The 10,802-nt window shown below is 41.4% G+C and overlaps 1 long non-coding RNA gene across 1 annotated transcript; it reads left to right on the top strand.

The window, feature by feature from the left end:
- Nucleotides 1–6,362: 6,362 nt before the first annotated feature.
- LOC308079951 lies at nucleotides 6,363–7,525 on the top strand. The gene is made up of 5 exons (XR_013932653.1): nucleotides 6,363–6,532; nucleotides 6,767–6,820; nucleotides 6,925–6,960; nucleotides 7,036–7,231; nucleotides 7,305–7,525. It is a non-coding gene; the product is annotated as an uncharacterized lncRNA (long non-coding RNA).
- Nucleotides 7,526–10,802: the final 3,277 nt, after the last annotated feature.

The raw sequence follows: 10,802 nt of genomic DNA, 5'->3' as shown, positions 1-10,802 counted from the left end.
TCGTCATAATCGTTTCCATGTTGAAAATTCTTCACACATTTTCAAATATTAAAAAAAAAGGCATAAATAGCAGCTCTACAAGCTTACAACGGGTCACTTCCTGACGCGTTGTAAGCTTGTAGACCAGCTACTGCTTTTTTTACTTTATAATTAAATATGTCAATAATTTCTTTGCATATTTCAGTTGTTTGTCACATCATATGTTCCAATGTTCAAGGCCAAACACACAATTAAATCGTCAATCTTAATTATTTGAGTGACAATTATTTAGTCAGCTTAAATTTGTAATCGTCCTGGTGCAGCCACAACAACCTTGACCATAATGCACCAAGGGCTGTTCAAAAATAGCAGATCTACAAGCTTGTAGCGCGGCACTCGGTGCCGCGCTATGAGCTTGTAGATCTGCTATTTTTGAATAGCCAAGGAAATAAAAACACAGATTACACAGATTCTTTCCCTGGTCTAAAAGGGTTAATGCACCAAGGGCTGTTAGAGATGAGATGATTGTGGTCGTCAGGCAGGAAAGCCCTTATTGCTCCCACTGGAGATTAATAGCACAACAGTCACCACTGTCGAGCCATTGAAGTTCCTTTGGCTTTTACGGGTCTGTCAAGACCTTGAGTGGGAGGTCGACTTCTTGGCCGCTGGCTTACATTCCAGCGCTTTTATGTCCTTATACTCGCCCAGTAGCCCAGTCCTTGATCTTCTGCTAAATCCTTTTAGTCAGTTCCGAGCAGAGATGTCCACGAGTCTCTGAGCTCGAGTCCGAGTCAAGTCTCAAGTCTTTGAGGCTCGAGTCGAGTCAAGTCTCAAGTCTTTGAGGGTTGAGTCGAGTCGAGTCCGAGTCAAGTCTCAAGTCTTTGAGGTTCGAGTCCGAGTCAAGTCTCGAGTCTTTGAGGGTCGAGTCCGAGTCAAGTCTCGAGTCTTTTTAAAGTCTTTTAAAAAAAAAAAATTGGGGGGGGGGGGCATAGATGTAAAAGTATAGACAGGTCATAATAAATCACATTGATTCACAGATTAGAGATTTTATGTATTTTCCCCACAATTTATTTTCATTCAAATGAAATGTGATTGAACTTGCACTAATAATGACTTTAGTTGATTTTTCACTCTTTAAAATATAGTATTTCTTAATTATTAATAATTACAGCTTGTAGATTGGCTATTTTCACGATTTTTAATTGTTTTTAAATAATAATAAAAAAGGAACATACAAGATTTCCACCCGACAGCGATAATATATAGCCAATATGGTTCTGTATCAGTATATGAGTCAGTTTTTGCAGATTTCATTCTAATTGGCTACTATGCCTGCATATGAATTTCATGGGCCTGGGTAGGTCACCCTGGCTTGGCGGAGATATGCCCTGTTGCGCACACTCTGCACAGCAGTCCAACAGCAGAGCAGGTGAAAGCAATTCACTTAAACGAGGGCTGTGTTGCGCACCAAAAAACTGTCTAAATGTGGATCCCCAGTTCAAATATGATTCTTTTGGGGGGTCACGGCCTGAAAAACGTCCTGAAAAGGTTTGAGAACCACAGCTTTTATGCAGTGAACATTACATGAGCGTAGCGTTTACCGTGGTGAAGTGTTGAATATTCACCCAGCTGGGTTTAACGAAATGAAAATCCGATGTTTCCTAAACGTGCTGTCACAGATGATCCGACCATCTTATAAAAAATGTAAGCATATGCCAAGATAACTGAGGTTATATAGCTGATTCTGAGCTAAACATATTTGTTTAATTTCGAAGTTTTTATATTTAAACTTTATGATGAAAGGCCGCGGCGGCCACACACATAGCAGCTGTTGCGCTCGCCTCTCCATGTTTACGTTAATGAGCAGCACGAAACAGCTTGACTGAAGCCGGCTCCGCGCAGCGCGCACTGGAGCGGAGGTTTCTTTGCGGGGGGGGGGGGGGGGGGGGGACAGGGGAGTGGAAGTTTTTTGGGCATTTCATTCATTTATTTTTGTCAAAAAAAAAAACATAATATAAAGATTGTCCACGAGTCTTTGAGGCTCGAGTCGAGTCAAGTCTCAAGTCTTTGAGGGGCGAGTCAGAGTCGAGTCGAGAGTCTCGTTTTTGGCGACTCGAGTGCGACTCGAATCCGAGTCCCTAACTCGAGTCCCCATCTCTGGTTCCGAGGTCTAAATCTTACTGAGGAAAGGTTGTCTCGCAAGCTCATTTTGACAAACATCTGAAAAGCCCTTCTTTGTTTTATCAATTTGTGTTTTGCTATGAGGTTGCGTGTACGATTTAGACTTTATTGTCTCAGGCATGGCGAGAGTATGTTTTGCACCCTGTCCGTCCGTCCGTCCGTCCGTCCGTGTGTCATTCTGTCTGTCTGTGTACAGCTAATCTTCGGCACTGTTGGCTTGATTGCAGCGAAACTGTGCACACACACACTCCCTGGATGCCAATTCAGAACATCTGCCCCACATTTTTCACATGGGCCTGTTATAGCACCACCAGAAGGCCGCTTTTTGCAAAACACATTTTTGATAATACTCCTACAGATTTTGTTCACCAGCAGGTCATATTTGCAAAACACATATATGGAACAAAATGCCTCAAATCATGAATGCACACACTTTGCACCAGAAAAAAAGTGACCTTTTGGTACCTACCAAAAAGTGACCTTTTCAAATGGCCCAGATTTACAGAGGACTATGTCTAAAAAAAAAATTATGCAAATGCGCACACACACACACACACACACACACACACACACACACACACACACACACACACACACACACACACACACACACACACACACACACACACACACACACACACACACACACACACACACACACACACACACACACACTCTAGCGTAGATTCAAATCAGCCTTCAATTCCAGAGCCACAAACCAACAGTCGCTGAACATGTTTCACTGCCACACCGGGCCCCAACATGGCAGCAACAGAGCTACTGTACATCTTGAACCACATCAGCACATGACACGAACAGCATCAAACACGAACAACACACAACAAAAACATCATACAACACAAACTGCAACCGCAGCAGCAGCATCCAGCAAAGGAAAAGGAAACATTAGGTATGTCACAATTATTACATAATCACCTGGTCGCAAGTATTTGAGATAATCGCAATACCTTTTCGGATAATCGACATAATCATTTCCATGTTGAAAAATGTCCATATGTTTTCAAACATTTAAAAAAAAATGTGTTTTTTTCCATGTTCTCCACTTTTTTTACAAGTATAAAGTTATTGAGTTATGCAAGTTATTTGTCATATCTGACACGTGCACCTTTTGTTTACGAAGACAGACACATTTTTATTAATAATGTTACGTGTACAACGCAATAATTAATTAATTCGGCCTAGTTACAATTATTTGAGCGACAATTAAAAAGTCAATTAAAATGTCATAATCGTGACAGCCCTAAAGAGGTTCCTACTTTGAGCCGTCTTCATCAGCCGTCTTCAGGGGAAACCCAGAGAAGGACAAGGTCTTCGGCTGTTCAACCGTGCGGACCAAGTCTTCGGAGGAATCCCCCATGCAGACAAAACCATGGATAGAGAGAGTTCTCCAGATCTCATTCTCTAAGGCAGGGCATCCTCGGATGAGCCTTCCAGCGGGCGTCTCCCGTCATCTCCATCCTCCTTACATCTGGTTGGCTTCACCAGTACTTTACATCTCCATCCTCCGTACATCTGGTTGGCTTCACCAGTACTTTACATCTCTCTGGTTAGCTTCACCAGTACTTTATTAGAGGTGGATGGTCTGGGAGGGTGTTACACAGGTGAGAACCTCAGTCTTCAAGGCATTTACGATGCAGATGACATCTGCATCGTCATATGTACGTGTGTGGGGGTGAATGGGTGGTTGGGTGTGTGTGTGTGTGGGGTGTGTTTGTGGGTGTGTTTATAAAATAAGAAAAAATACTACATTAGAGAGTCATCTAGACCTCCTAGTTGTAGTAGTGAAGTTCTTGCTCCCCTCCTCCACTGATGGCCTGTCTTCATAGTCCACACGTATAATGAAGAGGAGGGGGGAGGGGGGTGTGTCCCCTGCAACACCTCTGCCAGCCTTGAGTGAATGAAATAAAGAAAGAAAGAAAGATTAATTCAAGTAACTGAGAGCCACATACGTATACTGTATCCTGTCACAACATACAGCCTAGTATATGTATACTGTATCCTGTCACAACATATACAGCCTAGTATATGTATACTGTATCCAGTCACAACATACAGCCTAGTATTACATATACTGTACCCTGTCACAGCATACACAACCTAGTATACGTATACTGTATCCTGTCACAACATACACAACCTAGTATACGTATACTGTATCCTGTCACAACACAGCCTAGTATACGTATACTGTACCCTGTCACAGCATTCACAACCTAGTATACGTATACTGTATCCTGTCAACATACAGCCTATATACAGTATGTATACTGTATCCTGTCACAACATACACAGCCTAGTATATGTATACTGTATCCTGTCACAACATATACAGCCTAGCATACGTACACTGTATCCTGTCACAGCATACACAGCCTAGTATACGTAGAGCTTGTAGATCGGCTATTTTCACAATGTTTGCCTCTTTCTTACGTAATATTTGACCATTTGGCCAATTTAGTATTAAAAGTCATTACATTGTAACTTTATAAATGTGCAAATATACCCGTATACACTTATAAGGCATAGCAGTGGCGGCCATTTTGAGGTGTCACAAATAGAAAACCCATACATTTTTCCCATGGAGATTTCCGAAAATATTTATTATAAATGATGTTAAGCCTGGAACCAAGCCATCCAGGGGTCTATTCCACGAAAGCGGAATTAAATTATCCTGGTTTGAAAGGCAAATCCAGGTTTGACAAGCCTGCGCTGTTCAGCCTGGTTTATTCAGTTCCACGAACGCCAAGCCTGGCTGAGAAGGAGCGTATTTGTTGAGCCAGGATCGTTAAACCAGGCTGAATGGGCGTCGACGATTTCCTACAAAAGCCCATGAGGTAGAGCATAGATTCCTTGATCTATCAACCAATGACCATGGAAAAGACAAGAGCTGCGTGTTTTACTCCCAGTGAACAGCAACAACTGGTAGAAGGTTATGAGGAGGTGAAAGCTGTCATAAATAAAAAAGGAAACACGGCCGCTTTAATAAAAGCGAGAGAAAAAGCGTGGCAAATTATTGCCGACAGATTAAATGCGTAAGTCTTACAAAAATATATTTATATACAAGTCCATAATTATATAATTCAATTGTACATTGTGGCTGCAACTTCAGTAGTTTAAGTGAATATTGGAATTATAGCCTACTAATCTACAATTCTATATTATGAGCCATGCAATGGCTACATTACATAGAATCCATCCATAGTGCCATGTAATGTTACGTATAGTAGCCTTAGATCCGATGTATTTTATCGAGTCTGATTTTTATTTTCGTATCTACGAGAGTCTTAGTGACCACCCCCCCAGTTTGCCTGGAATGTCACCAGTAAAGCCTGTATTCCTCCAAACATGTACACATGTAAAATATAAGGTGCTTACCCGCTTGCCTCAAATGTTAACTAGGTGTCCGGTGTATTTATGTAATGTATCAGTCCATATTTGTCTATAGAGAAGTGTTTTAATGCCGTCTGTGGCCGATTCTGTCGGAGGTTGCCAATGGGTGGTAGTGACGGGGCGCATCTGGTGAAAGCCAGAATTACACTCAATGTAAACAGGAATTAAAACTAGGGGGGGAATGGCGTTCGGCCACAGACGGGATTCAAACACTTATTTATTGAAATATATGGACTAATACATTGCACTAATGCTCCGGACACCTAGTTAACATTTGGGGCAAGTGGGTAAGCACCTTATATGTTGCATTTGTACATGTTTAGGGAAATACAGGCTTTACTGGTGACATTTCAGGGCAAACTGGGTGGGGGGGGGTGGTCCGCTAAGACTCATTGATAAAAAAAGAAATTGATTAAATACATCTATGAGAGTCTTGATGTAAGGCTATCACGATTGCATGGCAATACCAATTATTCAGAATGTGTTCTTCCATATGAGAGACTGAGAGGAAGGCACATACTGTATAGCCTACAGCCTATGGTTGTAATGTATTCTAGTTTCATTTGTGAAATAATTCATTATCTTAACTTATTAATGTTCATAAAGCACAAGCAGGACTGGCGCAGTACGGACCTGGCTGCAGGTCAAAACCAAATATAAAAATATCTTGCAGACTGGTAAGTGCCTCAATACATTGATTTATCCACCTTCATTTGTACATTTTATTCACTTAGGTGCCTGCTCACATTTCTTCTTTGCTTTATTTTGTTTTTATTTGTTTTAGCTGTTAAGAAGAAGAATTACGTCTGTGGGACGGGCGGTGGGCCTCCCACCCAAGAATACACCCCAGCTGAGGATTTGGTCCTGTCCTTTAATAAAGGGCGGCCTTCGGTGCAAGGGATCCAGGGGGGGACATCCACCGATTCTGTGGCCCCTGACGTGTCTGCCCCCTTCGTAGCAGGTCGGTCTACATTTGTTCAGTAGCCTACTGCACATAGAACACAATCAACCATTCATGGTGTTATTATGTGGACTGTCTGATTAATTATTAAAGGTCTGACATTGTCTTGCAGTGTCAGGAAGGGCCCTGATACTAATTGAGCCACCAGTTGATCCAGTGAGTATTATAAGTTAATGACACCTGTCACCACTAGGTCAATACGCTCTAAATTCCACTGTTCTATTTAATGTGCAGGTGGAGGGCCTTTTTGAACAGGACGCAGATGAGGAGACTCTGTCGGCTGAAGAGGTATCATGTCAATCGTCTGTAAAATAAATAGACATACTTATTTGGTCCATATTGGCTAAGAAGTCAGTGATGTGGTTGTCATAGAAAATTTCATTTTCTAACAGGAACCAACACCTGCAGAAGCCCAGCCTGACAATGCAGTGAGTATTAACTTAAGGACATTCACCCCAAATGCACAATTCCTGCTGCTGTGCTAATTGATATGTGTTTAACAGAATTCAACAACTATTAAAAGACTTTACGCCACCCATCTGAGCAGACAGATTGAGCTGTGTGAGCTACAAATAGTTACTGAAAAGCAGAGACACCAAGAGCACAAACTGGATATGGAGATAAAGAAGCTGGATGTGGAGATGAAAAAGAGGAAGATTGAGAAGTTGGACCTCGAAATCCAGTCACTCAAAAATACAAGTATGGTCATCATTCAAATGCACACTGTAAGCATGACTGTAACACAATGTAGTCTGTTCCCCTCTCTCCCAAGGTCCCAGCTGAAAATAGCAGATCTATATGCTGAAAGGAGCAGCATGGCAACAGGCTGTGAGATTGTAGATCTGCAATTTTATTTTTTTTGCACCATGCATGGCCTATCATCTTAACATTTTTGTTGATTCTGTGTATTATGTATCGAAAACGGCTCATTCCTTTGTTCTGATGGGCTGATTTTGAGTTACCGTAGTCGTGATAAATAAACAAAATTAAAAAGGCATGTCATCTCTCTCATTAATGTACAGTATAGTTATTGGTCCACTGAAATTGTCTGGGACCAATTAGTCTTACATTTTTCATTGATTTAGATATAGTTGTCATAATTGATGTAGTTATTGTGAAGGATTATACGAAAATGAAACCTAAATGGTGTGCTTCAATGTCAAATAAGATAGACACAGTAACAGAAGTAACAGAAATTATGCTTTATTGCATTCAGGTTTTAACCTCCGAAAAAGGAGGGGAAAAAAATTAAGCAAAAAAACTGTGCGCATATCGTTCCCTGTCAACCGTCCCCTCAGGGTTGTCAGGGTAACGGTGTGGGATGTCATCCCAGTCTCTCTCCTCCACCACTATGGGAACCCTCTCGTTCCTGATGCCAGCAATGTTGTGGAGGACAGCGCATGCGACAATGATGTCGCATGCCCTGTCTGGGGTGACTCGGAGGTGGCGCAGGCAGGTGAATCGTGCCTTAAGAACACCAAATGCCATCTCAATTCGGGCCCTTGTCCGGTTATGGCCATAATTGTAGTTGCGTTCTTCTTGGGTCTGGGGTTCTGGGAAGGTAGGGCGAGGAGGTAGGGCTCGCAGGGATACCCCTTGTCTCCCAGAAGCAGGCCTGGTAATTCACCTGAGAACAAAAATCCAATAGTTAGGGCTGCATAAATAGCAGGGTAAAACGTTGGAAACTATCATGATGAACAAAGAGGTGTGACTATACCTAGTTCCAGTCTCTGGCTAAGTGTGCAGGATCTAAATATCCTGGCATCATGCGCTGCCCCTGGCCACAGTGCCACTACATTGCTGAACAAGAGGTCGGCATCACAGATCATCTGAAACGGTAAAATAAGATGTGTTAAAGTCATTTAATGTACGTAATTAATGCATATATTTTACATTAACGATGAGTCATTCTTACTTGCACATTGATGCTGTGGAACCACTTTCTGTTCACAAAATCTGCCTCATGGTCACCTGAGGGCTTCTTAATTTTGATATGAGAACAGTCTACAGCACCAAGGACATTGGGAAAACCTGCCAAAAAAAAAATCCAATAAATAGTATAATTACTGTTCGAAAGTTACACATAATAATTATTCTATCTTGACTTAAATTCATGTTACCGCCAATTTGATAGAAGTCCTCCTTTATGTGGTTCAGTGTTTTATGGCCAGGGAAGGTGATGAACGCTGGTGCCAATGGTTTAAGGGCAAGGTACACTTTTCGGATTGTCCTGCACACAGCGGCTTTGCTGAGATGCTCAGCATCGCCAACTGTGTACAGGAACGTAGCACTTGCAAAAAATCTCAGCGCAATACATACCATCTGTGGCACCGTCAAGGCTTGGCTCCTTGCGGTGGGGTTAGAGATTCGGGGGCCAAGCAGTGTACAAATGTAGCGTAAGCCTGCCCCCGAAAATCTGTAGCGCTCATATAAGTAATCGTCATTGAAAGCAAAGGGGTCGTACCGGTCCCGAAACACCCTTTCCCTTCTCAGTGCCCTACGTAGGATCAGCGCCTCTTCGTCCACCACGTCTAGTAAAAAAGGGCATGCCATGGTGAAGCTACAGAATAATCACTCCTACACAGGCCTTTATATATTACTATTATCACTAACGTAATTGAAAACACCCTTGCAACATTGTCAGCCTTTTTTAGAATCTAAATACAATCTGTTATATATTATCAAACAACTAACAATATGAAATATTAATATGAAAATAGTGTAAACAGAGTGACAATGACATATCACATGAGTCATTGTGAAACCATTATGATTCATGGTCACACTATTTCAGTAATATAATTAAATTGGCTGTTAGCCTGGTCCGGACCAGGCTAACTTCACAGCTAAATTGCCATGGTAACTAAGGCAGGATTGCTTCAATTTTCTTTTGTGAAACAGGATCATGGATAAACATATCCAGGTTTACTGGCTAAGTTAATCTGCCGAGCTAACTCAGCTTTCGTGGAACCGATTCCTGGATAATTTAAGCCAGGATAGCCGATTAAACCCGGTTTAAACCCGGTTTATCCCTAATCCAGGTTTCGTGGAATAGACCCCAGGATCCTGATGAATGTGTAAAGTGATTTACTCAGCCCAGTGGTGCAAAAAGCACTAAAAATCTTTACTTGAGTAAAAGTACCAATATAGCAATTTTGAAATACTCACATTACAAGTACAAGTCTGGTATTCAAACTTTACTTCAGTAAAAGTACAAAAGTATTGGCATCAAAATATACTTAAAGTACCAAAAGTTAAAGTACTCATTATGCACAAAGCGTTACGATATGACGCGTTGCGAGTTGAAGTGGTATATTTTGTAATGATAATCCAAATCTACAAAGTAACTAGAGTAACCAAAGTGTTCAAATAATTGTAGTGGAGTAAAATATTTGTCTCTGGGATGTAGTGGAGTAGAAGTAAAAGTATTGACATTTTGAAATAATCCAGTAAAGTAAAAGCTCCTCAAAATGGTACAGTTCTTGAGTACATGTACTTAGTTACTTTACACCACTGACTAGGCCTGCATAGCCTGTCTTAGCATCACAATCAAACACAGCTCAACAATACAACATATTCACTTCACATCACATCACACAACACAACACTGCTTCATCCTGACTAGTTGTTGCTTTACCAAGTAAAATAAGAGTGAAATTAAACACGCAATTCCATCAATGCCTTTAATGCTAAGCAGCTAATTAGCTAAGCTAAGTCACCTGCAGAAACTCACCTCAGTTTGGTCAGATGGAGAAAATGCACTCCTGTTTCTACAGTCTTGTCACAACAAGCAGCAGCTTTCACCACTCTGGTATACACTGACAACTCTACACGACGGTCATGTGGAGTAACGTTGCACTATGAGTTGTTTATTTTGCTCTTTTACTTCCAAACTTTGCAGAGCTTGTAACAAACTGTGTCTGTGTGTGTGTGTAAGGGGGGGGGGGGAGGGATAATTGGAGGACTTATAAAGCCCGCCCCTCCCTCCCTGCTTCCTAGGGAGTGTGGAGCAATAACTAACTAGAAGGTACTGTTCCTGAAGAAACAGTGTGGGATCGCTAAGAATGTTGATGGTATTGAGTATTGATAGTGTTAGTAGAGTTAAAGGTTTGAAAGGTTTAAAGGTTTTAAAGGTTTTAAAGGTTTTAAAGGTTTTAAAGGTTCTAAAGTTTTGAAAGGTTCTAAAGGTTTGAAAGGTTTAGGAGGTTTGAAAGGTTTAAGAGGTTCTAAAGGTTTGAAAGGTTCTAAAGCTTTGAATGGTTCTAAAGGT

Source organism: Gymnoscopelus braueri, assembly GCF_963280865.1.
Source record: "Gymnoscopelus braueri genome assembly, chromosome: 23".
NCBI classification, from domain to species: Eukaryota; Metazoa; Chordata; class Actinopteri; order Myctophiformes; family Myctophidae; genus Gymnoscopelus; species Gymnoscopelus braueri.
The sequence above is the reverse complement of the archived record's forward strand: the minus strand, read 5'-3'. Positions and strand labels throughout refer to the sequence as shown.